Raw genomic sequence first — 26,122 nt, forward strand, 5'->3', positions numbered from 1 at the left:
TGGGAGGGTGCACCTGATTCCATGAAAGCCCAAGAGAACCCTCTTGCCCTGTTGGTGGGAAGGCAGACTGGTGCGGCCGCTCTGGGAAACAGCGTGGAGGTTCCTCAAAAAATTAAAAATAGACCTACCCTATGACCCAGCCATAGCACTGCTAGGAATTTACCCAAGGGATACAGGAGTACTGATGCATAGGGGCACTTGTACCCCAATGTGTATAGCAGCAATAGCCAAATTATGGAAAGAGCCTAAATGTCCATCAACTGATGAATGGATAAAGAATCTGTGGTTGATATACACAATGGAATACTACATGGCAATGAGAAAGAATGAAATCTGGCCTTTTGTAGCAATGTGGATGGAACTGGAGAGTGTTATGCTAAGTGAAATAAGCCATACAGAGAAAGACAGATACCATATGTTTTCACTCTTATGTGGATTCTAAGAAACTTAACAGAAACCCATGGGGGAGGGGAAGGGAAAAAAAAGGAAAAAAAGAGGTTAGAGTGGGAGAGAGTCAAACCATAAGAGACTCTTAAAAACTGAGAATAAACTGAGGGCTGATCGGGGGTGGGAGGAAGGGGAGGGTGGGTGATGGGCATTGAGGAGGGCACCTGTTGGGATGAGCACTGGGTATTGTATGGAAACCAATTTGACAGTAAGTTTCATATTAAAAAAAAAAGAAGAAAATCTTTATCCTTAAAGCAGTTCTTCTCCCTAGAGCCTGGGAAACTCCTTTCCTTTCGATAGAACAGAAACTGGTAAACTATGGCCCACCACCTGTTCTTATAAATAAAGTTTTATTGGGACACAGCTAGACCTGTTGGTTTATGTATGGTCACGGCTGCCGTTATACCAGAATGGTACAATTTAGTGGTTATGACACAAATGGCCTGCAAAGCCCAAACTATTTACTCTTTGGCCCCTTGCAGAAAATGTTTGCCAGCCCCTGATACCTTACTACACACCTCTGCCCCCCAAAAAGATTGCCCCCTGACAATCTTCAGCATATGTTAAACTTGCCCGAGGGAAGCTTATTAAGACACAAATCCTGGAATGGGGTCCAAGAATTTGCTTTTCTATCAAGTTCCCAGAGGATCCTGATGATGCTGTCTGAGGACCACACTTTGGGAGCTGCACCACTAGGCTGTAAACTCTGCGAAAGCAGGGACTCCGGTTGGTTCTCTGGCGTATGCGATTGTGACATTGCGGGCACTTAATGCACAGAGTAATAGCCGAGTAAGTAGCTGGTCCTGTTGTCTTTCTCTTAGAGCCAATCAATGCTGATGCACCAAAAACACCTTTCTATGTGTGTGGTGAGCGAAATCCTGCCCCCTCCCCAAAGACGTCCGTGTCCCAATCCCTGAACCTGTGAATATGTTACTTTCCGTGGCAGAAGGGACTTCGAAGTGTTGATTGATACAGTGGACTTTGAGATGGGGAGATAATCCCAGATGATCCAGAAGGCAGGCACGGAGACCCGCCCCACAAGCACGCTTCTCGGTGTGGACACCCTTCCGCTCTGCGTCCTGATTTGCAGGCCCTCCTCCCCTTCCACAAAAGCAGCTGGGCCTGCTACGTGCTTGTGAGCCTGGAGCTGAATTAGGACGCTCCTCGCACAGCCTTGCTCTCCCTGTTTAGGGAAACAGAAGTCAAACCACTGTTGGCAGAAGCTGAGAGGAGAGAGCGCTGCTGTTCTTGGTGACACGTGAGGAGAACGGTGCGTGTCACCTCTGCTGGCGCCAGTGCTCTGGATTGGAGAGCAGCGTCCGTCACCTGCACGCCCCTTCCCCTCATTCTGCGGGAGGCTGGTCGGTCCTCCGGGCAGACACCTGCTTTCAGCCAGAGACCGAGATCGGATGAGAGATCGGCACAGTGTGGTGGCTTGGTGCAGGGCCACGCGTCCGGCTCTCGTCCTGGAACCTCTGCAGGAGCACCATCCGGGGCCGGCCTCCCCCCACCCCGTGTTCGCCGGGATGGAGACGGGCAGGCAGAAAATGCACCTGTGTGGGGCAGTGAGCCGGGGAAGGGGGCTGCGGCGGAGGGGTGACCGGCACCCCCAGCTGGACCGACAGCAGCCCTGGAGCAGGCAGGCCCCGCAGACACGTACTTGTCTGGGGCGAGGGGCCCAGGCCACGTGCCAACGTCGGTGGTCATCCGCTGTGCAATTCCTCCGCCCCCGTGGGTGGACCTAGGCGCGATGTCTCTCTCTCTCAGCTGGAGGCAAGCAAGCCTCAGAGAAGGGCTCGGCTGCCGGCTGTTGGCCGCTGTGCATTCTGCAGCCGGGGAGAGTCTCAGGCCTGGAGAGGGACAGGGCAGCGCACAAACATCCACCACAGCCCTCGTCCGTGGCCTCTGGATGATGCAAACATGTGATCGCGTCCGTCCGTTTCCATCGGTCAAGTCTGCTCAGGCCGAGCTGTGCTCAGAGTGGTCAAGGTCTAAAGCCAAACAGGAAAAGAAAATTATGAGGAGCCAGAGTCACCCTCTCTAACCCCAGTGAGAGGCTCCCGCCAGGAGAAGCCGTGGGAACGTAAACCAACCAAAGGAACAGGGAATTTCATGTCTTTGGTGTCCTGGGTACCAAGCTTATCCTCGCGGAACATTGCACCGGCTAGAATCTCCCTATTTAGATGATCTCCCTCTCTCTGTAGAAAAATACAGAACATAGAGAATTGAGCTTGCGTGTGTTAGATGTATGTATTCCTCACACCTGTCAGAATGGCTAAAATTGACAACGCAAGAAACAGCAGGTGTTGGTGAGGATGTGGAGAAAAGGGGAACCTTCTTGCATTGTTGGTGGGAATGCAGCCTGGTTCAGCTGCTCTGGAGAACGGCGTGGAGGTTCCTCAGAAAACTAAAACTAGATCTACCCTACAGTCCAGCAATTGCAGTGTTAGGTATTTACCCAAAGGACAGAAAAGCAATAAAGATGTAAAGGGGTACACGCACGCCGATGTTTATAATAGCATTATCAGCAATAGCCAAACTATGGAGAGAGCCCACATGTCCACGAACGTGGATAAAGAAGATGTGGTACATATACGTAATGGAATGTTAGCCATCAAAAAGAATGAAATCTTGCCACTTGCAACGATGCGGTTGGAGCTAGAATGTATTACGCTGGGCGAGATAAATCAGTCAGAGAAAGAAAACTACCATATGGTTTCACACATGTGGAACTTAAGAAGCAAAACAGATGAACATATGGGAAGTGCGGGCGGGGGAAGAGAAGAGAGGGAAACAAACCGTCAGAGACTCTTAATGACAGAGAACAAACTGAGGGTTGAGGGCAGGAGGTGGGTGGGGGATGGGCTAGATGGGGGATGGTCATCAAGGAGGGCGCTTGTTGGGATGAGCGCTGGGTGTCGGATGTAAGTGAGGAATCCCTGAATTTTACTCCTGAAACCAATATTGCGCTGTATGTTAACTAAATTTTAAATTTAAAAAATGTCTCATTGGAGCCCAACACAACACTGGCGTCCTTGCCATCAGCCTGCCCACGGCCCCCTTTTGTTACTGTAGAATATTAATCCTTGTCTGCTCTGCCCTTGAGCAGCCAAGAAGTGGTATCCGTGTGTGGGGAGGATGGACGCATAATAAATACGATACAGCACGACAGATGCAGTAAAGAGGTCACAGTTGAGACCAGAATTAGTTCTGACCGTTTGACATGCTTTCACAATGTTCCTCTGTTCCTTTGGCTCGCTCTCCTCTGTGGAAGGATTTTGTAAGTGGTGGGCCCAGCCACGGAAGTTCTCTCTTACTGAGCAAGATCTAAAAATCACAACCGTTGGCCTCCTTCAGAGTCCGATGAGGTTGACCGTGAAGATTTTCTCGTTTCGCCGAATTCATAATTTAAGGGAACATTGGCTGACAAAAATAGATACGGACATCATCTGAAATGGAAGGGGACAGAAGAACATTGAGTGCTCCAAGGACAGGTGGGTTGACTATTTTGTGCTGGAACATCTCTCCCTGAAGCAGAAGGAGAAAATAGCTCTGTATATATGATCCGAACCATGGTAACATGAGTGTTTTCTTTGCTAGGAATGGCTTTTTTTTTTTTCCCCCTTAAAGCCAAGGCTTTTATAGAAAACATTTCTTTCAAAGAAAAAGCAAGAGTGGGCTTCTTGGTTGGCAAGGAGTAGTCCAGGTTTGCCTCAAACGCGCTCATACTTTTTTGAGAATGGAGATTGGCCTGGTGGCGGGTCCATTACTTGCAGCCATGCTTGACGTCCAGGTGGATGCCTTCTGCGTGAACGTGCGGGTGGCCAAGAACAGTGTGTGATTGCTGGGTGCAGTTGCCACTGGCCGTCCTGTCCTTCCGGTGTCACCGTGGGCTGGCATCCGCAAGACGTTTGCCCCCAAACCTTTCCCTCTCTGGTGCTGCTGGGCTCATTAGCTTTTTTCCTTTTGGGGACTGGCCGCATGTTTTGCTTGGTAATGTCTACCAAGTTCAGAGAGATGTAACACTCAGCGCTGTTGATTCATTCGTGTTCCTGAAGGGAGGAACTACATTTCCAGGAGGGCTTCCGGAAGTGAGACCTCTGTGATAAAACCCCTATTTTGGCCCTAGATCGAATTGCAAACCATTGATTCCATGTGTACTGAAATGCTATCTAACTAAATCCTTGCCTCTGTTCATGTGTTTGATCATTCATTCATTCACTCGTTGGCTCCTTCATTTGGTCACTTACTTACTCTTTGGTGTTTGCCATGAACTGAGTTAGGTCCTTGCAACATTCACATACCGAAGCCCTAGCCACGCTGTGACCGTGATTGGAGATAGAGGCTGGAGGAGGCCATTAGGTTAAACGAAGTCATCAGGGCGGGTCCCTAATGCAGTGGGACAGCAGCCTCGGAAGAAGAGGAAAATCTCTTTCTGTCCCCACTCCATGAGGCATGGTCATCAGGAAGCCAGGAGGAGGGCTGTTACCAGCACCTGACCATTGCTGGCATCCTGATCTTGGACTTGCAGCCTTCAGAACCGTGAGAAAAGAAATTTCTTCTGTCTCAGTCACCTAGGCTGTGGTATTTTGTTATGGCGGTGTGAGCTAACTAATTAATACCGTCTCTTATTCCCTTAACAAACACTTGCTCAGTATATGTCAGGCACCATGAGAGATACTAGACATGAAATGACAGACGTGTCATTGGGATGTTCCCTGTCGGGTGCCTACCTACAACCATCCCTCTTGTTCCTGGCAGCAGAACCTAGACTTTGTGCTGGTGGCGGTGGGCCCCGTCCCACGATATGGATTGTGGTGAGTCTGAGCCTGGCATGACACTCCTCTTTCTTCATTAATGGCTGAGGTATGGGCATGTGACCTGGTTCTAGTCCATGAGTAATAGGGAGAAGGGGCTACTGGTAATTATTTCCCTTCCTGAAAAGAGAAAAGCACACAAGAAGAAAGGCTTTTTGCCCCTCCTAACTTACTTTCTGCTTTAGATGCATTTTGGTGAAGATACAGTATTTGGCGCTAGGGCAGCCATGTTGCAATCTTGAGGCAAGGGAGAGGGAGGGGGGGAGAGAGAGAGAGAGAGAAAGAGAGAGAGAAGGAGGGGGGGAGGGGAGATGGAGAGAGGTTGATCCACTGTCACTGAATCACTGAACCTACAGATGTTTGTTAGGTAACATAATTAACTGCTTTTCTGTCTAAGTGACCATGTGTAGGCTACTTTGTTCTTCGTTGCCCAAAACATCCTTATTGGTACAGTCCCTGCCTTCAAGGGGCTTATAGTCTGATGGGGTGTATAGACTCTTAGATACCGACAGTAGAACATCATGAGTATTTTAACAGAGGCATATACAGAATGGTACGTAAACGCATTGTATCATAAAACCAAAGGGTTCTTTCTACCCCTTAGCCTCTGTTGAGGAGTGATATTCAAATGTATGTCTTTTCTCATTTCTAATGTCACTTCTTCAAGATGACCCAAGATTCTCTTTCTTTTTTTTTAAATTTTTTTTTTCAATGTTTATGTATTTTTGGGACAGAGAGAGACAGAGCATGAACAGGGGAGGGTCAGAGAGAGAGGGAGACACAGAATCGGAAACAGGCTCCAGGCTCTGAGCCATCAACCCAGAGCCTGACGCGGGGCTCGAACTCACGGACCGCGAGATCGTGACCTGGCTGAAGTCGGACGCTTAACCGACTGCGCCACCCAGGCGCCCCGATTCTCTTTTTTTTAAATTAAAATTTTTTTCATGTTTATTTATTTATTTATTTATTTATTTATTTATTTATTTTATTATATGAAATTTATTGTCAAATTGGTTTCCATACAACACCCAGTGCTCATCCCAAAAGGTGCCCTCCTCAATACCCATCACCCACCCTCTCCTCCCTCCCACCCCCCATCAACCCTCAGTTTGTTCTCAGTTTTTAACAGTCTCTTATGCTTTGGCTCTCTCCCACTCTAACCTCTTTTTTTTTTTCTTTTTTTTTTTTTTTTCTTTTTTCCTCCCCCTCCCCCATGGGTTCCTGTTAAGTTTCTCAGGATCCACATAAGAGTGAAACCATATGGTATCTGTCTTTCTCTGTATGGCTTATTTCACTTAGCATCACACTCTCCAGTTCCATCCACGTTGCTACAAAAGGCCATATTTCATTTTTTCTCATTGCCACGTAGTATTCCATTGTGTATATAAACCACAATTTCTTTATCCATTCATCAATTGATGGACATTTAGGCTCTTTCCATAATTTGGCTATTGTTGAGAGTGCTGCTGTGAACATTGGGGTACAAGTGTCCCTATGCATCAGTACTCCTGTATCCCTTGGATAAATTCCTAGCAGTGCTATTGCTGGGTCATAGGGTAGGTCTATTTTTAATTTTCTGAGGAACCTCCACACTGCTTTCCAGAGCGGCTGCACCAATTTGCATTCCCACCAACAGTGCAAGAGGGTTCCCGTTTCTCCACATCCTCTCCAGCATCTATAGTCTCTGACTGGTGTGAGGTGATACCTGAGTGTGGTTTTGATTTGTATTTCCCTGATAAGGAGCGACGCTGAACATCTTTTCATGTGCCTGTTGGCCATCTGGATGTCTTCTTTAGAGAAGTGTCTATTCATGTTTTCTGCCCATTTCTTCACTGGGTTATTTGTTTTTCGGGTGTGGAGTTTGGTGAGCTCTTTATAGATTTTGGATACTAGCCCTTTGTCCGATATGTCATTTGCAAATATCTTTTCCCATTCCGTTGGTTGCCTTTTAGTTTTGTTGGTTGTTTCCTTTGCTGTGCAGAAGCTTTTTATCTTCATAAGGTCCCAGTAATTCACTTTTGCTTTTAATTCCCTTGCCTTTGGGGATGTGTCGAGTAAGAGATTCCTACAGCTGAGGTCAGAGAGGTCTTTTCCTGCTTTCTCCTCTAAGGTTTTGATGGTTTCCTGTCTCACATTCAGGTCCTTTATCCATTTTGAGTTTTTTTTTTTGTGAATGGTGTGAGAAAGTGGTCTAGTTTCAACCTTCTGCATGTTGCTGTCCAGTTCTCCCAGCACCATTTGTTAAAGAGGCTGTCTTTTTTCCATTGGATGTTCTTTCCTGCTTTGTCAAAGATGAGTTGGCCATACGTTTGTGGGTCTAGTTCTGGGGTTTCTATTCTATTCCATTGGTCTATGTGTCTGTTTTTGTGCCATATTTATTTTTGAGAGAGAAAGAGACAGAGCACGAGCAGGGGAGGGGCAGAGAGAGAGGGAGATACAGAATCCAGGGCAGGCTCCAGGCTCTGAGCACAGAGCCCAACGTGGGGCTCAAACTCACGAACTGTGAGATCATGACCTCAGCTGATGTCAGACGCTTAACCGACTGAGCCACCCAGGCATCCCCAAGGTTCTCTTTTTAATAGTAATTTCTTTTTGTTTCTAAGATTTTATTGTTAAGTAATCTCTACACCAAACGTGGGGCTCGAACCCACAACCCCAAGACCAAGAGTTATGTTCTCTACTGACTAAGTCAGCTGGGCGCCTGTCCCCACCCAAGATTCTCTTTTTAAAGACCACATCAGAAAAATTAAGACCACATCCTACTTGGAGGCAGGAGAGGATGTCAGTATCGTGTAAAATGCTTAAGGATGGGGATTGTGAGGGACACTGTCTGGGTTCGTTCTGCCTCCACCTTGTACCACCTGGGGGATCTTGACCAAGATATTCCAAAAATTTTTAACGTTTATTTATTTACTTATTTAGAGAGAGAGAGAGAGAGAGAGATAGTATGAGTCGGGGAGGGGCAGAGAGAGATGGAGACACAGAATCCGAAGCAGCTCCAGGCTCCGAGCTGTCAGCACAGAGCCCGACGCGGGGCTCGCACCCACGAACTGTGAGATCGTGACCTGAGCCCAAGTCGGATACTTAGCCGACTGAGCCACCCAGGTGCCACATGACCAAGATCATTTAAACCCCACTTTCATCATCTGAGAGATGGGGATAATGCTAGAACCTGGCTGAAGCATGTGGAACACCGCAATCTCTCAGTAAAGGTCGGTCGTGGTTATCTGTCCAACTTCACTGGTTTCCGTGAATGCCCGTCACGTGTGGGGTAGCCTTTGGTAAGACCCTGTTGTCTTAGATGAATCTCTAGATGCATTTAAGGAGGGTGGACATCTTCATAATGATGAGACTTCCTGTCTAAAAAGAATATGCTTTACTATTTCTCTCCTTTACGTGTCTTAATAAAGTTAAAATGTTTTTCTACCCACTTCTTATACTCATCTCTACCTCTCCCATTTTGTTCTGCGGATGCTGCTCTGGTAAATGGGGCATTTCCCCCCGCTATTCTCTACTTTAGGCTAGTTCCTCTCTAGGTTGCCTGAGAACTCTGACAGTGTGGCCAAATTGTTAAAAACCAGACTCTTGAAAGGACCTCAGCCACAGGCTCCAAGATAGATGTACTTTGCTATACCCAGCCTCTAGGAAGTCCTTTTTATAAAGTGAAATCCGAATAGAAACCCTGACCCTTACAGCAGGTTGCTTTACTCTGAGGCCAGGCAGGGAGGAGGGAAGAGCTGAGCTGGGTGGGCAGCCAGGCCTCACCTAAGAGCCTCCGATTCCTTATCTGTAAAGTGGGGCCAATCATCCCTGCCTCTCAGGTTGGAGATAATGTTAAGCACTGAACGTGATGCTTGGCATGTTGTTGGTACTAGACTAATGGCTGACAGTACAGGTTCTGGGCTCATCGTATGGGTTCAGATTCCTGCACCCAGACATTTCCTAGCCGTGTGTCTTTCGGCAAGCGACTTGACCTTGCTGGGCCTCAGTTACTTAATCTAGCAAATGAAAGTAACGATAGTATGGGATTTGGGGGCAGCTGTGGGAGTGAGGTGCGACAATCCTTACGTGGGGCCTGTGGAGGTCCAGTGCGTGCCGAGTGCCAGGTGTGCATGCTCTGTGAGGCCAGAGACCTTCTGTGCTTTGGCCACCCCTGCGTCCCAAGGTCGCTGAATGAATGAATGATCGATGGGGTGAAAATACTAAACCGAGAAAATACAATGGTCTTTGACGAAAGCCCAGATCCACAGTTATCAGCTTTGAGTCTCTGTTTCAGAATTCGGAAAGAGGATCAAAGCCAGTGGTTCCCATCTGGAGACCGTTTTGGCCTCATGGGACATTTGTCAACGTCTGGAGGCATTTCCGGGTTGTCACAACTGGGGGTGCTACCGACATTGGGCGGGTTGGGGCCGGGGATGCTGCCAGACCCCTCACAGCACGCAAGCGCAGCCCCCACGACAGGAGGATCCGGCTGCAGGGGGCAGTGGTGCTGAGGCTGAGAAACCTTGATACAGGCACAGAATTACTTCTGGTTCCCTAGAGTTTATCAGATCATCTAGTGCTGGGTGAGGCAGTCTGACCTAGTAGTTCCCGGCGATAATAAGGAATTTCCCAAACTATAAGGCAGGTGGCTGGTGCCTACAGTTGCCCAAGGATGCCGTGGTTTCTGTTCGATTTGCTAATCCTCCAGATATCCTGGTGGTGGTTTATTGGCTCAACTTCTCCTTGGATCAAATACTCCTTAGGCACGAGATTCGCGGTAATTAAAGCTCAAGGAGATTGAAACTTTCCCCTTTGAGAAAGAGCTCATGAGGCGAGTGATTCACATTCTCCAATGGACCATCAGCCCCCTGGGATTTTTCTTTTTGCTTTTGCTGGCTTTGCTACTCCCTCTGATTCATCCCGGCCTGGCTCCTTTATTTCCCCGTCTCCAGTGACTGCTAAATTATTGAGGAGCAGCAGAGAAGGCTCCTCACAGCCTGGAGAATCCTTCTGGCTACGGGGGCTTCAAGAGGATGCAATGGGTGAAGGAGCCTGTGAACGACACCGTCACTAACTACTCCTTACGCCCAGGGACTGGGGAGGGAACAGAGTGTGAGAAATCACTTTACATTTTAAATGCCACTCGGAATGCAGGGAATACAGCAGCGAGCATGTTCTAGTTCATCAAATGCTTTCTCAGCAGTAGCCAAAGATCGGACTGACACGCTGTGGCATCGACTGCTGGCTCGCCTTCCCCAGTGTGTCTTTGCACCACATCACAATAAGGGCAAGTCTTACCCGTGGCCACTTAGAGCAGATACTGTTTCTCAGCCTTCCTCACAGCTAGAGTGTCCGTGTAGATGAATCCTGTCCAGTAGGATGGGGATGGAGGTCTTGTGGAGCATTTCTGGTAACACTTCCTAAAGAAGAGCTGGTGAATGCTTTCACCCCTCTGCCCTCTGTTCTTTCTTCCATCCTTCTGCTTGAAGATAACTGTGATGGTTGGAGCTCCAGTCAACCTCTTGCACCATGAGGTCTAGGGCTTCCGTCCAGGGGCAACAATCTGGAAAGAACTTGGGGTCCTTGAGGACTAACTGGTACAGAGCCGTCTTACCAGCCCTAGACCGGCTACATCTGGACTTTTCCCTGAGAGTGAGAGCATTTCCATTTTTTATCAAAGCCACCATCAGTCACCCTCCGTAAAATGTCATCCTCACCGCTACCGAGATCAAGAGAACGCAGCTGCAGCTCTCATCTTGATTTCTGTACTTGAGAGTGTGTTTTCTTCCATGAAAACTCTTCTGACTTTATCAAGTGGTTTTAGAGGCTCGCTCGGGAATGTTGTCCAAGGAAAGTGCCTTCGAAATGACAGAGGACGGGGAGATTTTAAGCTGTACACATAGCAGGTGCTCAAAAAATGTGTGAATTCCATGAGTGATGTAGGATGTTTCATCTCCCGTGGACCCGGAGTCTTGCTGGGCTCCAGCAAGGGTGTCAGTGAATGAAAGTAGAAATCCAGTGGCTTGTGAGAGCACACAGTTAAGTGGAGAGAAGCATTTACAAACAAAGAACCTTAATTGAGATATATATATATATATATATATACATATATATACATATATATATATATATACATGTATATACATATATATATATAATTGACATATAACATTTTATAAGTTAAAAATGTACAGCATAATCTGATACACGTGTGAAACGAATAGCACAAGTTTAGTGAACACCTATCACCTCTCATTGTTACGCATTTTTCCCCTGGTGATGAGAAGTGTGAAGATCTACTCTCTTAGCAGCTTTCAAATGTATAACCCAGTATTGTCAGCTATAGTCACGCAGAACCCGTCTCACAACTGGACGTTTGTACCTTTTAACCACCTCCGTCCATTTCCCCCAGCCCCCACTCCCTTCCTCTGGCAGCACCAATCTGTTCTTTGTTTCTGAGTTGTTGTTTTTTAAGATTCCAGTATAAATGAGATCATTCAGTATTTGTATTTCCCCATCTGACTTCCCTCCCTTAGTGTAGCACCCTAAAGATCCATTCCTATTGGTATAAAGGGTAAGATTTCCTTTTTTAAGGCTGAATGATTCTCCTCTTTATCCATTTATCCATTTGTGGCCTGTGGGTTGTTGAGGATATCTGAAATCTTTTTTGGAAAGTTTATTTAATTTGTTTAGTGACCTCTATGCCCAGCGTGTAGGGCTGGAACTCATGACTTTGAGATCACGAGTCGCCTCCTCTGCTGACCGAGCCAGCCAGGCACCCCAGGATATTTGAAATCTCAATCAGCTCCTCCATTTCTGACCCCTCCCATACTCGGACCGATGCACTGTCACCCCTGCGGGGCTCCCCAACACCATCCTCCCTTCTTACAGGGCAGCACAGCAGGCTCTGTCGCCGGACCCCTGGCTTCCAGCTGAGGATGTCTTCTGGCCCGGCAGCTAGTAAAGTCACAGGACTGTATTCTGGCCAACAGGATGACGCACAGGTGCTCTCCACTTCCACGGTGGCCCTTGAGAGAAATGCCTCTCTGCCCCCCCCCCTTTGTCCCTTCTTGGGGACAGGCATGGGGAAAGGGTGGTGGGAGCTCCCAGAAGACCTCTTGGACCCCATGTTGGAAGCTGTGGGTTGAGGTTGGCAGAAGAACAAAGCAGAAGCCATCTGTGCGTTGCTCTGATGGTTACGGAGTTTCCATACCAGCCCTGCTCACTTACGTTTTATTTAGTTTATTTAGGTGTTATTACACGGTGACTCTTTCCCAAACAAGAGTGGAGGTTGGCTCGCTTGGGCTTCCGTCACAAAGCGCCACAGACTGGCGCTGGTCTTAAAGGACAGAAATGTGTTTCCTTCGCATTCTGGAGGCTCACGTCCCAGGTCAAGGTGTGCGCTCGGTTGGTTTCTTCTGCGGCCTCTCTCCTTGTCTTGCAGAAAGCTGCCTTCCTGCTGTGTCTACGTGTGGGCTTTCCTCTGTGTGTGCCCATCCCGCTGTCTGTGTGTCCAAATGTCCTCCTCTTGGAGGGACACGAGTTGCACTGGGTTAGAGCCCACGCCCATGGCCTCATTTTAACTTGATCCCTTCTTTTAAGGTTTTGCCTCGAAATACAGCCACATTCTGGAGAGGGGGTAGGGCTTCAACATATGAATTTGGGGGGAACACAGTTCAGCCCATAACAGCCCGTTAGCCACAGCGTTAAATGTGACTTGCTGTTGTGTCAGGTTCCTCCCGAGTGTCCAAGGACTGGACTAGAGGCTCTGATCGCTGCAGAAATGCACCAGCTAGTGTTTTTTCTTCCAGCAGCCCCTGCCCACCCGCCTCCACACCCTGAGCGAGAGTATGAAAATCCCCTGGGAGGACGTGTTTGGAGAGGGTTGCTGTGCCTCAGGGGAGGCATTTTGGGAGAGTTACCCAAGTCGCCAGGGGCTTGAAGGTCACAAGGACTGGAGTCTGAATCCTGCATGGGAAGTCTAAGAGCCCAAGGCTGTGGGTGGTGGGCTGGAGGGTAGGCCGAGACCTGAGCTTGGAGGCGGGAAGGGTTGTGTTTTCTGTCCATCATATGCTTGTCCCAGGGTTTCTCAGTCTCAGCACCGTGGACTTTTGTGAGTGGATAATTCTGTGTGTGTGTGTGTGTGTGTGTGTGTGTGTGTGTGCATGCATGTGAAGGAAGCCTGTCCTGTGTAGTATAGGATGTTTAGTGGCATCCTTGGCCTCTATCCACTTAATGCCAGCATCCCCCCTCCCGCTTGGGGCAACCAAAAGTGTCTTGAGACATTGCCAAATGTCCCTTCTGGGCAGAATGTCCATGGTTGAGAATTTCTAGAGTATCCCATGGAGGTGATCTACACTGCATGAACTTGAGATAGACTTTGTCCAAGAGGACCACTCGGGCGGTGGGTTGGGGGGGGCAGCTGGTGAGGTGACTCTCCAAAGAGGAGGACCATGGAGCCCCTTAAAGCCCAGGAGGAGAGCTGTGTGGTCAACTGAAGGGTGCAGGAGGCACTACGCGTGCGGAGGGCAGTGCGGGGGAGAGAGCCCCGTTGACACGTAGAGTGCGCCAGGGGAGTCTCTGAAGAACCCAGTTTGTGAGTGAGAGACCCAGCACTTGGAGTCTGCCCCCCATTGAGGGCACCCAGGCCGGAATACACTGTAGAAATCCTATGAGAGATCTCTGCTCTTAGGCAAGTGTGGGGAAGGCCAGCTGAGCAAATCGTGAGGAGCTGGGTCAAGCGATTTCATTTCCCATGACCACCGGCTTGGCTTGGAGCCATCAGCCCAGAGCCTGACGCGGGGCTCGAACTCACGGACCGCGAGATCGTGACCTGGCTGAAGTCGGACGCTTAACCGACTGCGCCACCCAGGCGCCCCATCCCACCTTTTTCTGTAAAAGCCCAAGCACCCTAACAGGAAATAGGATTAAACGAATACGTTCCAGTGCACCAAGAAGACACGAGATCAGCCTTTTGAGCAATCCGGCCAGCTTCTCAAGTAAATGCAGGTGATCTGTGCCCTCTGTCTAAAAACTTGCTGCTCAGCCCTGCTCTGGGCTGCTGCACTTTGTCATCTCATTGCTAGGTTCATTTTGCATCTGTGTTTCATCCACATGAGTATATTCTATTAACAAGTGTTCAGTTGTTTCCTAATTATAAATGGGATTATGTTCTTTGTGGAAGAACGATACAGAAAGGTTGTAAAAGGAGAGACTTAAAAAATACGATACAGGCTACTACCCAGAGTTTAATTATGATATTTTCTTTTTAGGCTTGATTTTATGAAAAATGAGATCTATTTGACTAGAATTTATGCTCCCTCCGGTGAGTTTTCTCCTGCTTTTCCTTTATTAAAGCAGGTACAGGTGACCATGGGGAGGAGCTCCTGGAAGGGGCAGGACTGCAGACTGATGTTGCCTAAGCCCCTCCCTCTGCTGTCTTTATTTCCGCATCAGTGCTCGCTGATGGAAATAAAGAAAAGCCTCTCGGGACCAGTGGGTAATTGTCCAGCCCCAGGTATTCTGGAACGGCCCCAACCTGGCAGTAACAGGCAGATCTGGTCAGACCTCCCAGGATGGTGCTTCCAGACTGTAATTTGCACAAGCATCGCCTGGGGATCTGGTTGAGAGGCAGATTCGGGTCCAGCCGTACCCAAGCGACGAGCACACAGCTGCTGGTCCAGGCTGTCGGGGGTGGTCCAAGCCTGTTCTGAGGATGCTGGCATAAGGTTCTTCCAGGCTCATGATCTTCCCTGGTCCTTACAGAAAGACCAGAGCAGCAGATCAGGGAGAGCCATGGGGCATTTGGGGGATAATCATTGTACACACACGAGCAGAGACACTTGGGTCCTGGGTGAGACCCAGAGCCTTGATAAAAACTTGGCGGGGGTAGGGGGAGGGAGGAGGAAGATCTAAGCGTGACCAAGGCCAGATTTCTTAACAACTCTGCAGGCTCAGGACACGGAGGTAAAACTAAGCTGATTTATGAAAACTAAAGATGTGGGGATTTTCTTACATGCGCGAATTTGAGGACTGAAGTCGTTCATGCTGTATTTATAAGGTCCATTTAAAGAAATGCACAGCATGGTGCACGTTCATGTTTAAAGCCTGTTTTCCTTTGACTTACGATACCATGAACATTTTCCCTGCTCGTGAAATATTCTCTGAAAATGGCACCTTTAATAATTCCGCGACGGCAAGGACACGGTCCCCTGTGCCGAGCACTGTGTCCCCAGTACTCAGCACAGTGTCTGACACAGGGTAGGAGCTCAAGAGTTACTTGTTGATTCACGCAATGGGGGCCATACCTCGATGAGTGATTGTGTGGCTGCTGGCCACTGAGACTGCGTTCAGTTGTAGAAACAGTACCGTGGTGGACATCCTTGATGGAAACCTTTGTGCACAATCTTGATCCTTTTTTTGGGTATCTGTACAGTGGATTTACTGGCCAACGAGGATGCACAATTAAAAGAGCCTGGATATTTACTGATAACTTGCCCTTTGGGGAGACCTCATACCCGTTTGTGTTTCCATAGGCAGCGCCTGGGAGTGATTGCTCTTGCCAAGGCTGGGATCATCATTTCGGAAAAGCAAAACCTCGCGAGGCCCAAAGCGTATCTTATTTTAATGAGCATTTCTTTGATTACCAGTGAGCCTGAGCAGTGGTTTTGAGAGTGCTCACTGATCTCTGTATCCCTTCTTTAGTAAATGGGGCCGTTTGGGTCTTCTGTTGGCTGCACCCACATGTCTAATCGGAGGGGTGAATATGGTTCATCCTCCATTTTCCCATCTGATGCCCTTGTTCACAGCTCTGGCCGGAAACACAGAACGTAGATGTCGACATAATGTGAAGCAGGTGCTTCTTGAAACCCTCTCAATAGGTTAGACCGTGGAGATACAGCTCTTAGGTTCCCAGAAGGCTAGCTGAATGTAAGGTGTAAAAAGAACAACTTACAGATTGGGGGGCGGTGGTAGTGAGAGAAATGGTTTTTCTTTGTGAGGTGGCGCCATCTAGTGGTTCTTAAAGACAGTGCAGGAACCAAAACGACTTTCGGGATTAAAACCTCTCATTTAACTTTGCCTTCTCTAGTCCAGGCCATCCTCAGTTTCTACCTCATTATTGGTACCTCCCCCCGCATCTGGACTCCCCCTCTTCATTCTTTCCCTCCTTATTGCACCCTTTGCATTGCAGGATGGTTGTTTTAAAATCGTGCCAGTTCTCTGTTCAAATCCATTCACTCGCTCATGGTTGTTTTTACTTAGCCCCTTAACCTGGTTTATGAAATCTTCCACGATCCAGGTCAAGGTCGGCAAGCTTTTTCTGTGAAGGGCCAGACAGTAAATCTTTTGGAGTTTGGGGTGGGGGGCGCACGGCGTTGCGCTTTCTCGGCTCTGCCTACGGGCTCTTCCTTGTGCTGGGACCACTGTCTTTCGCTCCTCAACCTTCGTGCCCTGTGCTGCCCTCAGTCCCCTGTGCTTCCCACTCAGGTGTTCAAAGACCCAGTGTCCTTGTTCAGTTGTGAGCAGAGAGGGGGCAGCCAGCTGGTTTGGGGATGAGAGCTGAAAACAAACGATGCAGTCTTCGGAGGCTTCTCTGGGCCCCCCGTAAACTGTCTTCCGTCGGACTTTGCCCACTGTCCCTCAGTGTGTTTGAGTGCAGACCCACCAACACTTGTGGGGTCCGGGCCGAGACTACAAACGGAGGCCCACCGACTAGGTGTCTCAGTATTTAAAGTCCAGAAGTTAAGCTCATAACTGCTAATTAAAATAGGCCCTGTCTCGCTCCCTGGACATATACACCTTCCTGGGAAGAACCATAAGCATAATAAAAGTACCATTCAATAATAAAAACCAAAAATGCAGGTTTTATACGAGTGACTTGGCAAATTCTTGAAGATGATGAAATTTTATTATTACTGTGCTAGTCTGGATGTTCCTTCCCTGGGCTGGCGATGTTTGGGGACTGAGCAGTAAAATAAAGGTAGACGTAACTCATCAATTATATTTTATCCCACAAAATTTATTTTCGCCTTCTTTTCAGCCAAACTACTATGTTGTTGAACTTAAGGTTTTCACATAAATCTTATGTTTTATTGACAGTGAAGGTTGGCAGTGCTATTCCAGGCATGCTCCCAGGCCCCCAGTGGAAGAGACTTATCTCTCTAAATGGTCTCCCGTGGATAGTGATGTAAGATAAATAAGATAGATCCTAGCCGGTTTGGTAATCGGCCGCACCCAACACTTTGAGAATCATGGACAGAAGTTTTTCAAAGTATTTACATTTTTTTTTATTTCTTTAAGTTTATTTATTTTGAGAGGGTGAGAACGAGAGAGCGAATGGAGGAGGGGCGGGGGGGGGGGAGAGAGAGAGAGAGAGAGAAAATTCCAAGCAGGCTCTGAGCTGTCAGTGCAGAGCCCGACATGGGACTTGAACTCACAAACCATGGGATCATGACCTGAACCGAAATCAAGAGTTGGACGCTCAACTGAGCCACCCAGGAGCTCCTACAAAGTACTTTTAAACCGATGTGCAGGGGCGCCTGGGTGGCGCAGTCGGTTAGGCGTCCGACTTCAGCCAGGTCACGATCTCGCGGTCCGTGAGTTCGAGCCCCGCGTCAGGCTCTGGGCTGATGGCTCAGAGCCTGGAGCCTGTTTCCGATTCTGTGTTTCCCTCTCTCTCTGCCCCTCCCCCGTTCATGCTCTGTCTCTCTCTGTCCCAAAAATGAATAAACGTTGAAAAAAAAAAAATTAAACCGATGTGCAGCGAATTTGAATATATTTCATAAAATTATAAATTCAAGTAAGCAAAATTTAAGAATCTCGTATATATACTAAAATTATTTTCCTTCCAAAATATTAGAAACATCTGCTCCAAAGTAAAGGCAAAATAAAACATATAATTAATAACTATGATAATTTGAAACAAAATTATGTAAATAAAGCTGGCATTTGAAATTTGAGAATTTAATAACTTTTTTTTTAACGTTCATTTTATTTTGAGAGAGAGAGAGAGACAGAGCACAAGCAGGGGAGGGGCAGAGAGAGAGGGAGACGCAGAATCCGAAGCGGGCTCCAGGCTCTGAGCTGTCAGCACAGAGCCCCACGCGGGGCCTGAACTCACGAACTGGGAGATCACGACCTGAGCTGAAGTCAGATGCTTAATGGACTGAGCCATCCAGGCACCTGGAGAAATTAACATTTTAATCAAACATTTTTATGTAAGTAAAGCGTAAGTAAGTAGGTGTGTTTACGTAAGGCAGCCTGCTTGCAGTTCTCGCATTAGGCACCCACCTGGCTGCCAGTACTGAGGACAGGAATAGCTTCGCTGCATCCTGTCCAGACCCACGCTGGGCACGCGCCCGCACGTAAGGGTGCTGTGAGACGGTGCATGGTGCCGAGTGTTCTTCAGCCACCCTGCGAACAGTTGTGGTCTCCTCCTGATTGATGAGCTTATCTGGAGTCCCAAAACGGACACTGGACGCTCCCCCACGCCCGACACCAGCGTTGGTGGTTTGTGACTCAGGAAGGTTTGCGGAGAGGGGCCCTTTTCTCTTGCCTAAGCGTTCTTTTGTTCATACTCTCTACACTCGGCCTCCGAGGCTGCACCAGCCCCAGACCTTCTAGGTGTTTGGATGCAGGTGCCTTTTGGGTTAAGGACCAGGGCAGGGGACACTGAGAAGCATTTCCCAGGGGCCTGAACGGTGTCGGTCATGAGAGCCAACGGCTGCAGTGTGAGCCCGAGGGACCCGGTCCGCTCAGGCCCCCGTGTGGTGATGACTGTTTATATGACACGCGGGGTCTGCCGAGCTGAGAGCAGGGACCCCCTTACTCAGATCTGCGTGTGAAATAGTTGATGCACGTGAAGGATTGCTTTGTAGGCTTGCTTTTATTTTTGGCGTTGGTGTAAGAGAAGAGTGACCTGGAGCTTCCCTAAAGAGAGGAGAAAAGAGGGAGGCGTGTGACAGGAGGGATGGCTTTGAGACCGTCTCCTGCCCAGCCTTGTCCTTGGACCGGTTTACAGCCCAGATGCAGAGGGCACAGCCAGAAGCTGAACGAGCGGTTTTCTCATGATTTCTTGAGACCCGGGGCTCAGCAGTGCTGCTTCGGGCTTCAGAGGACCGGAGGAAGCACTGACGTTCTCTCTTGTCCTTGTGGGGCTTCCCGAGCCACCCAGGATTGGTAGTGTTGACAGACCCCCTGTAACAGGTCCTTCGGGGGAGGACACTAGAGCAGTGACAGGGAGGAAGCATTTCACAAAGGGCAGCGGCTTTCCTTAAGCTGAAGGCTGTGGAGGAACACGGAAGCCTTGTAGCAGAACCTTTAAGGACCCCCAGACACAGGGTGGTGGTGGTCGCTTCTGGAGGGGAACCCGGAGGTCTTCTGTGGGCAGCTTACCGGCGACATTTCTATCACTGACTTCCCTCTGATCGTCCCCCCCCCCCCCCGCTGGGCTGGGGAAGCGCCAGGCATTCGGATTATACAGAGCAAGCCGCACCTGTAGCAGGCACTGTGATAGGCATCGTAAGAAGGAGAGATGTGCACGTATGTGAATGTGGAAAGTGATGCTCGTTCCTTTCCCATCAGAGATCCAGTGATGGAAATTTGTGTGGGAAATTAACGTTGCCACCATTCAGCCACAGCCGTGGATGATAGCTGGGGGGGGAAAAAAAAGAAGTTAGGTCTGTGAGTTGGAGGCCAGTTTTCCAAGCAAAGGTACTGGTTGCAGAGCGGGAAGGGTCCGCAGAGAAGGGGGATGCCTGTGGGGAGGGAACGGGTCTGGCAGTGAGAGAAGGAGCTGCATTTTAGTTCCAGGAAGAACCTTGCAGAAGCAGGGAGCACAGGCGCTGTCTGGGGGGGGGGGGGCGCGAGAGTATCTGAGGGGTGGGGTAGGCAGAATAAGGCCCCCCCTAAGATGTCCTCATCCTAATCCTTGGGACATGGGACTATTTTAGGTTACGTGGCAAAGGGGAACCAACGTAGCAGATGGACTTAAAACAGGGAGAGGATCCTGCATTATCCACTTGGGCCCAGTGTAAGGTCCTTTTTTTTTTTTAAAGTTCATTTATTTATTTTGAGAGAGAGAGCACACACTCGAGCTGGGGAGGGGCAGAAGGAGAAGGAGAGAGAGAATCCCAAGCAGGCTTTGAGCTGTCAGCGCAGAGCCCAATGCGGGGCTTGAACTCACAAACCGTGAGATCATGACCTGAGCTGAAATCAAGAGTCAGAGGCTGAACAGACTGGAGCCACTTCACAAAGGTCCCTACAAGTGGAAGAGGGGCAGGAGGGAAGGGCCGAGAGAGAGGCATCACATCGGAAGCCGGGCAGACAGAGGCCATGCTGTTGGCTCTGTGCACGGAGCCGCTGGAACCTGGGAAAGGCGAGCAGACGGATCCCCTGCAGGAGCCTCCAGAAGGCGGCACAGCCATGACCTGAGCCCGTGAGCACCCGCTTTGCGCTTCTGAGCTGGGAAAGATCGCGGCTTTTGTTGTTCTAATTCTCCGACTCTGTAATCTGTTAGGGTGGCTGCAGCAGGAAGCAGATGCTGATAAAATTCTTGTGCTCTGGGGTTTGCCCATTTCCAGAACCGTCTGCTTCTCCAGAGGCACATCGGAGGGTCCCTCGGGTGCTCTGAGTCCCTGCACTGTCCCCGCACACGGGCGATACGCTCACGCTTGCTGGCGGCCAGCCCCGTCCCTCAGTCCTGGTTCCGGGGGTGGTTCTCAAGCCTCTTTGCGATGTGCTTCCTCTACTTGTATCCACGCTGTGGGCAGAGACCCTTCCAGATGGTTCCAGGCTCTCCGTGGAGACCTCCTGGCTCTTGGGCAGTATGTGTCCTCATCACCCCCAGGCAGCAGGGACACAGCTGCTTCTGCCGCCTTCTCTTCTTGCTGTCACATGCCGACCGCTACAGCTGTCTCCCCCGCTCCTTCCCAGCCTCAGTGCCTTGTGCACCCCAGAAGCTTTGGGGTGACAGCTGTGCTGTCTGGCTGCTCTCAAGTCCCCTGTGCTTCCCGCTCAGGTGTTCAGAGACCCAGTGTCTTTGTCCAGTTGTGAGCAGAGTGGGGACAACCAGCCGGTTTGGGGATAAGAGCTGAAAAAAAAAAAAAATCATGCAGTCTTTGGAGGCTTCTCTGGGTCACACATGGGACATGTGACACGTGTCAGAGGCGGGATCTGAGCCCAGCTTGCGCCCAAGTCCTCGGACTCCTTGCCCTGTGCTAGCTCCGTACGGCACTGGAGTCTGGCGTCCACAGGGCCATTTGGCGGCCGGACTCACCGGTGGCCTGTCCTCTGCCAGTCTCCGTATTCCCAGAGTGCTGTTGTGCGGTTGGGACCAGATCGGAAGGCGAAGCTCCAGCGTATAGGGAGGCATCGATTTGTGCTCCCGACAGCAGCCCCAAACCCGTGACTGAGTTTTCTTTTGAGCTTTGGGATTCCTCTTAGATGTAGAAATATTCATCATGGAGTCTCTTCTGTACGAAGGGAAAATATGTTTGTTGAGACAGTAACCCAGACGACAAAGCCGTCACCTTCGGAGTTTCTTCCAGTCTACAAAATCTCCTTTCCTTGGGGAGCTGAGCCTGTGCACGTGCCTGGCACACAGATGAGGTAGAATTTGGTGCCATTTCTGGCCCCGTCACTTCTTTGGATTTCTGGGAATTGTTTGTGAGGAATCCAGGGAGGGGATCGCTTTTTCTTTGCTAATAAGGCAGAGGTGCCCGGTGAATTTGGGCAATTAGTGGAGACAGTCGGCTGCACACGTGGCTGGGCCCTGGCTCCTAGGTGTTTAAATTATGCAGGCACGCTTCTTAATTAAGGAGGGATTTTGCCAGAGGGAGAATACAGCCCGAATTCCCATGATGCCCTTCGTGCCTCAAGGGGTGGCCTGTAGTCTTCTAGACTAAGCAGGTTGGCCTCTAAAGGCTTCCTACAAAATAGACAAACAAACAAACAAACAAAAACAAATGGAAAGAAGTTGTTGTTGATCCTTTATCAGTAGAAGAGAGGAAATGAATGTGCGGGATCACAGAGGGATGCCGGGAGAGAACTCATTTTTCACATTCTAATGGCTTCATGGTCACGGTGCTCATTACTGTGTGAAAGCCAAGAACCGTGGCTGGGGAGTTAATTACTGATCGGAGATAGTTTCAGAAAACATTGTAAAGAACTTGCCTGGCGACAGATAATGACAATAATTGATAGGTAGGAGAAGGTGATTTTGTACAACGGAGATTCTGGCTGTAAACAATAACATCCATCTATTTCCAAACCGAGAGGATTCAGAAGACCCGGCATAGATTACCTTGTCGCAGGCAGATGAGCCCCAAGGGGCTACTGCAAGGTGAAGAGAGGAACTGAGATTTGAGGCAAGAACCCTCTTGGATCTCTTTTAATCTGGGTAGGTTGACTTACCCCCGCTGGATAATTTCATCAGTTCTTCAGTTCGTCTTTCAGGTATAAATATAATGTCAAATATAAATGGAGACCTAGTTAGTAAGAAAAGCACTTCATGTGGTGAGTGGCGATGTAAGGGCTTATCCCAAAAAGCTCAAAGAGGATGAGAGCGGGGTGCGGTGGGTAGCTTGTGCACTGCCCAACTCTAGGAGGCCCGTGCACATCATGAACATCTGAGATTTGTATATTTGCTAGGACCTTTTTTTTTCTTCTTATTTCCTGGCATGAGGCAGGAAAATAACTGTGGGGAGCGGCTACCTGTAGATAATGTGCATGAAAGTGCAGGGTAGGCTGGGTGCCACTCGTTTGAGAACTATAACCACAGAGGCTGTAAAACTCATGTTCCAAGGGCAGAATGTGACGCCCCTGTTTGCTTGGTTTTGCTTGTCTGTTTAAACTGCAAAGCATGGGCCTGAATCGCATTAAAAAAAAAAAAAAATGAAGCTCTGGCTAATTTGACAACAGTTGCAAATCAGATACACTGACGTAAAAATCTAGACTTCTGGTTTCTCTCAGAAAGAGACTTTGGGGAACGTGATGTCTCGCGTAAAAATAAATAGCGGTAGCTGGTGTTGAAGGTTCCCTTCGGATCGGGACGGGCCTCTCCATCTTGCCATCATCCCACCACATTGTCCTTGACGTCAGGGTCAATGTCAACCGCTCTTTCGCACTACACTCGCCCTTTACTTTTCTCAGAGAACTAAGAGGGAAGTGATAGTGATACTCCCTCTCCTTTCTGTGTCTCCGTAAAATGCTCGAACACCAAAAATAGAAGAGGGCACAGGTTTTCCGTAAAAACAAATGGCAGAGAGCACATTTTTTATTGAAGGGGAGACTATTCCTGTGTGTTTAATGTCCAAAAGTTGTGCTAAGTGAATAAAATACCTGGCCCCCATGGACGTTTGAGTTTGTAACCTCTGCAGTGGAAAGGCCTTTAAAAATCTAGTGTAAGGGGCTCTCGATGGAAAAACCTGAGACAGAGGAATGGCGCACCTTGATGGGCAAAAGTGGTCCAGCGGCATCTCTGAAGTCACCCTCTGTGTCCTAACTTATCGCTCCACTGCGGGGTGGGAGGGGGGTTCTGGAGGATGGGACCCCCTCACCCGCAGGTGTCGGGAGTGAGGCAGGCATTTTGCTGTGTGTCCCCAGCACCCAGGGCGTCTCCCCTCAGAGCATGCAGCTACTCGTTTTCATCACTGCTGCATCCGTAACGCTGCTCATTCCCGCGGGGTACATCGCCACCCCGACAGCCTGATGCGGGACTCGGCACCTAGTAGGTGTTCATTAAAAACCATTGAATGCGATATCGCCCTGGGAGTTAGAAGCAGGAAGGGGGCTGTTGACGGTGGCCAGGCCTACAACACACAGTCGGCCGGTGGGGAGAAGAGAATGACACCATTTGGGAGTTTTTGGTTGCAAGAGATGAGAATCAATCTTGCGTAATGTATGCGTAAAAGAAACCTATTACAGGTTGTGGGGTATTCCTAGAATGAAAGGAAAGTCCGCAGGAACCTTTCCTCTGAGCGGGGTGGGGCCTCAGGCAGCCCCAGGCACCTAGGTAGTGGGTATCAATCTTCAAGCCACTGCTCTGTCAGGATCCGTGGGCTGTGACTGTTTCCTGTGGGGGAAGCAGAGTCTGATTGGTTTTAGTTTTGTCACACGCTGGCGGGGGTTGGGGGGCAGGGGCAGGGCCACTCGATTGATGGTCTCCGCCAGCCTGCAGGGGCGGTCTGCAGGCAGAGGAAGCGTGAGCTTAGTTAAGAGCTAGGTCGACCCGTCTCCAGCCTTTCTCCCCTGGGATTGGCAGTCTGGGTGCTATTCTCCCCTCTGCACCTGCAGCCCACCGTTCCCCACAAGCTGCTGTAGGACCTGACCCGGCCACACGCGGCCAGTGTCCCCGGATGGGGAGGAATGCCGGAGTGCTTGGTGATGCCACCCTCTGAACCCCCCCCCCCCCCCCGCCCCCCCCATCGCCCGCCTGCTCTATCTTGGCTAAGTCTCCACCTGCCTAGCTGGAGAAGAACTCTAAGCTTGGGGAATTTCGTTTCAGGAATAAAAGAGTAGTACCAAGAGCTATTCTTTTATAGATCGCTCACCCCAAGAGCTAGGTACTGTGCTGAGTCGTTGACCCTGCGTCCCTCCATTTGATCCCCGTGGCTCTGACAAGACACTCTTGCTTTACTTATGGTAGATGGTGAAGCTGGAATTAGAGGCTGCAAGTCCCTGGCTGGTGGGGCTCAACTCAAATCCAGTCTGATGGGTCCAAAGCCCGGGGTCGTGTTCACCACACAGCACTTTCCCACCCTCTGCTGAGAAGTCTGAGGGCTCTGAAGAAACTTCGGATGTTTCTCGGGCTCTGTGTTCTAGGATTTTAGACACAGCCTTTCTAGTGCATTCCAATTCATTTGGAGCCTTGGTTGTCAAAGAGGAGTTATTTTCAGTTAATGTTTTTAAATTTTTAAAAATTTTTTCTTGGGGCGCCTGGGTGGCGCAGTCGGTTGAGCGTCCGACTTCAGCCAGGTCACGATCTCGCGGTCCGTGAGTTCGAGCCCCGCGTCGGGCTCTGGGCTGATGGCTCAGAGCCTGGAGCCTGTTTCCGATTCTGTGTCTCCCTCTCTCTCTGCCCCTCCCCTGTTCATGCTCTGTCTCTCTCTGTCCCAAAAATAAATAAACGTTGAAAAAAAAAAATTTAAAAAAAAAAAAAAAAAAAATTTTTTTTCTTTATATTTTGAGCAATGGTGTGTATTTCCTCCCTGACCAGATAAGGGAAACCGGAAGTCTCCGTTCAGGCCAACAGTGTGCCATGTTGTGCTATGCCCTGTCCGCAGCCAGGTGACGTGATAAAAAGCCCAACCCCCAGAGTTCAGCTGTTTCCTCAAATGCCAAGTTTGTCCTGGTTGTTCAGATGATAGCATCTTCATAAATCTAAATGTATTTCTGTATAAGGGACTGCTCTTCATCCGGGACGATAGCCATCTATCTGTACTCTTAGGTGATAAAATGTCTTTTCTTGTGTGAAAAGATGACACAAGTAACTAACGTCCTATTTTTTTTTTTTTATGTAGTAAAATAAGAAACTTATGCCATTTCCAACTGTGCTTGTGTTATATTTTTGGGGGAGGTGAAATTTTGAAATGTTACCAGTTCATCAAATACAAGTTAAAAAAAATTTTTTTTAATATTTATGTATTTTTGAGAGAGCGAGAGCGAGAGTGAGCGAGCATGAGCAGGGGAGGGGCAGAGAGAGAGAGGGAGACACAGAATCGGAAGCAGGCTCCAGGCTCTGAGCTGTCAGCACAGAGCCCAATGTGGGGCTCGAACCCATGAACAGTGAGATCATGACCTGAGCCAAAGTTGGACACCCAACCCACTGAGCAACTCAGGCGTCCCTCAAATACAAGTTTTGAGCCACTATCCTGGAG

Source organism: Leopardus geoffroyi, chromosome A3, assembly GCF_018350155.1.
Source record: "Leopardus geoffroyi isolate Oge1 chromosome A3, O.geoffroyi_Oge1_pat1.0, whole genome shotgun sequence".
Lineage (NCBI taxonomy): Eukaryota > Metazoa > Chordata > Mammalia > Carnivora > Felidae > Leopardus > Leopardus geoffroyi.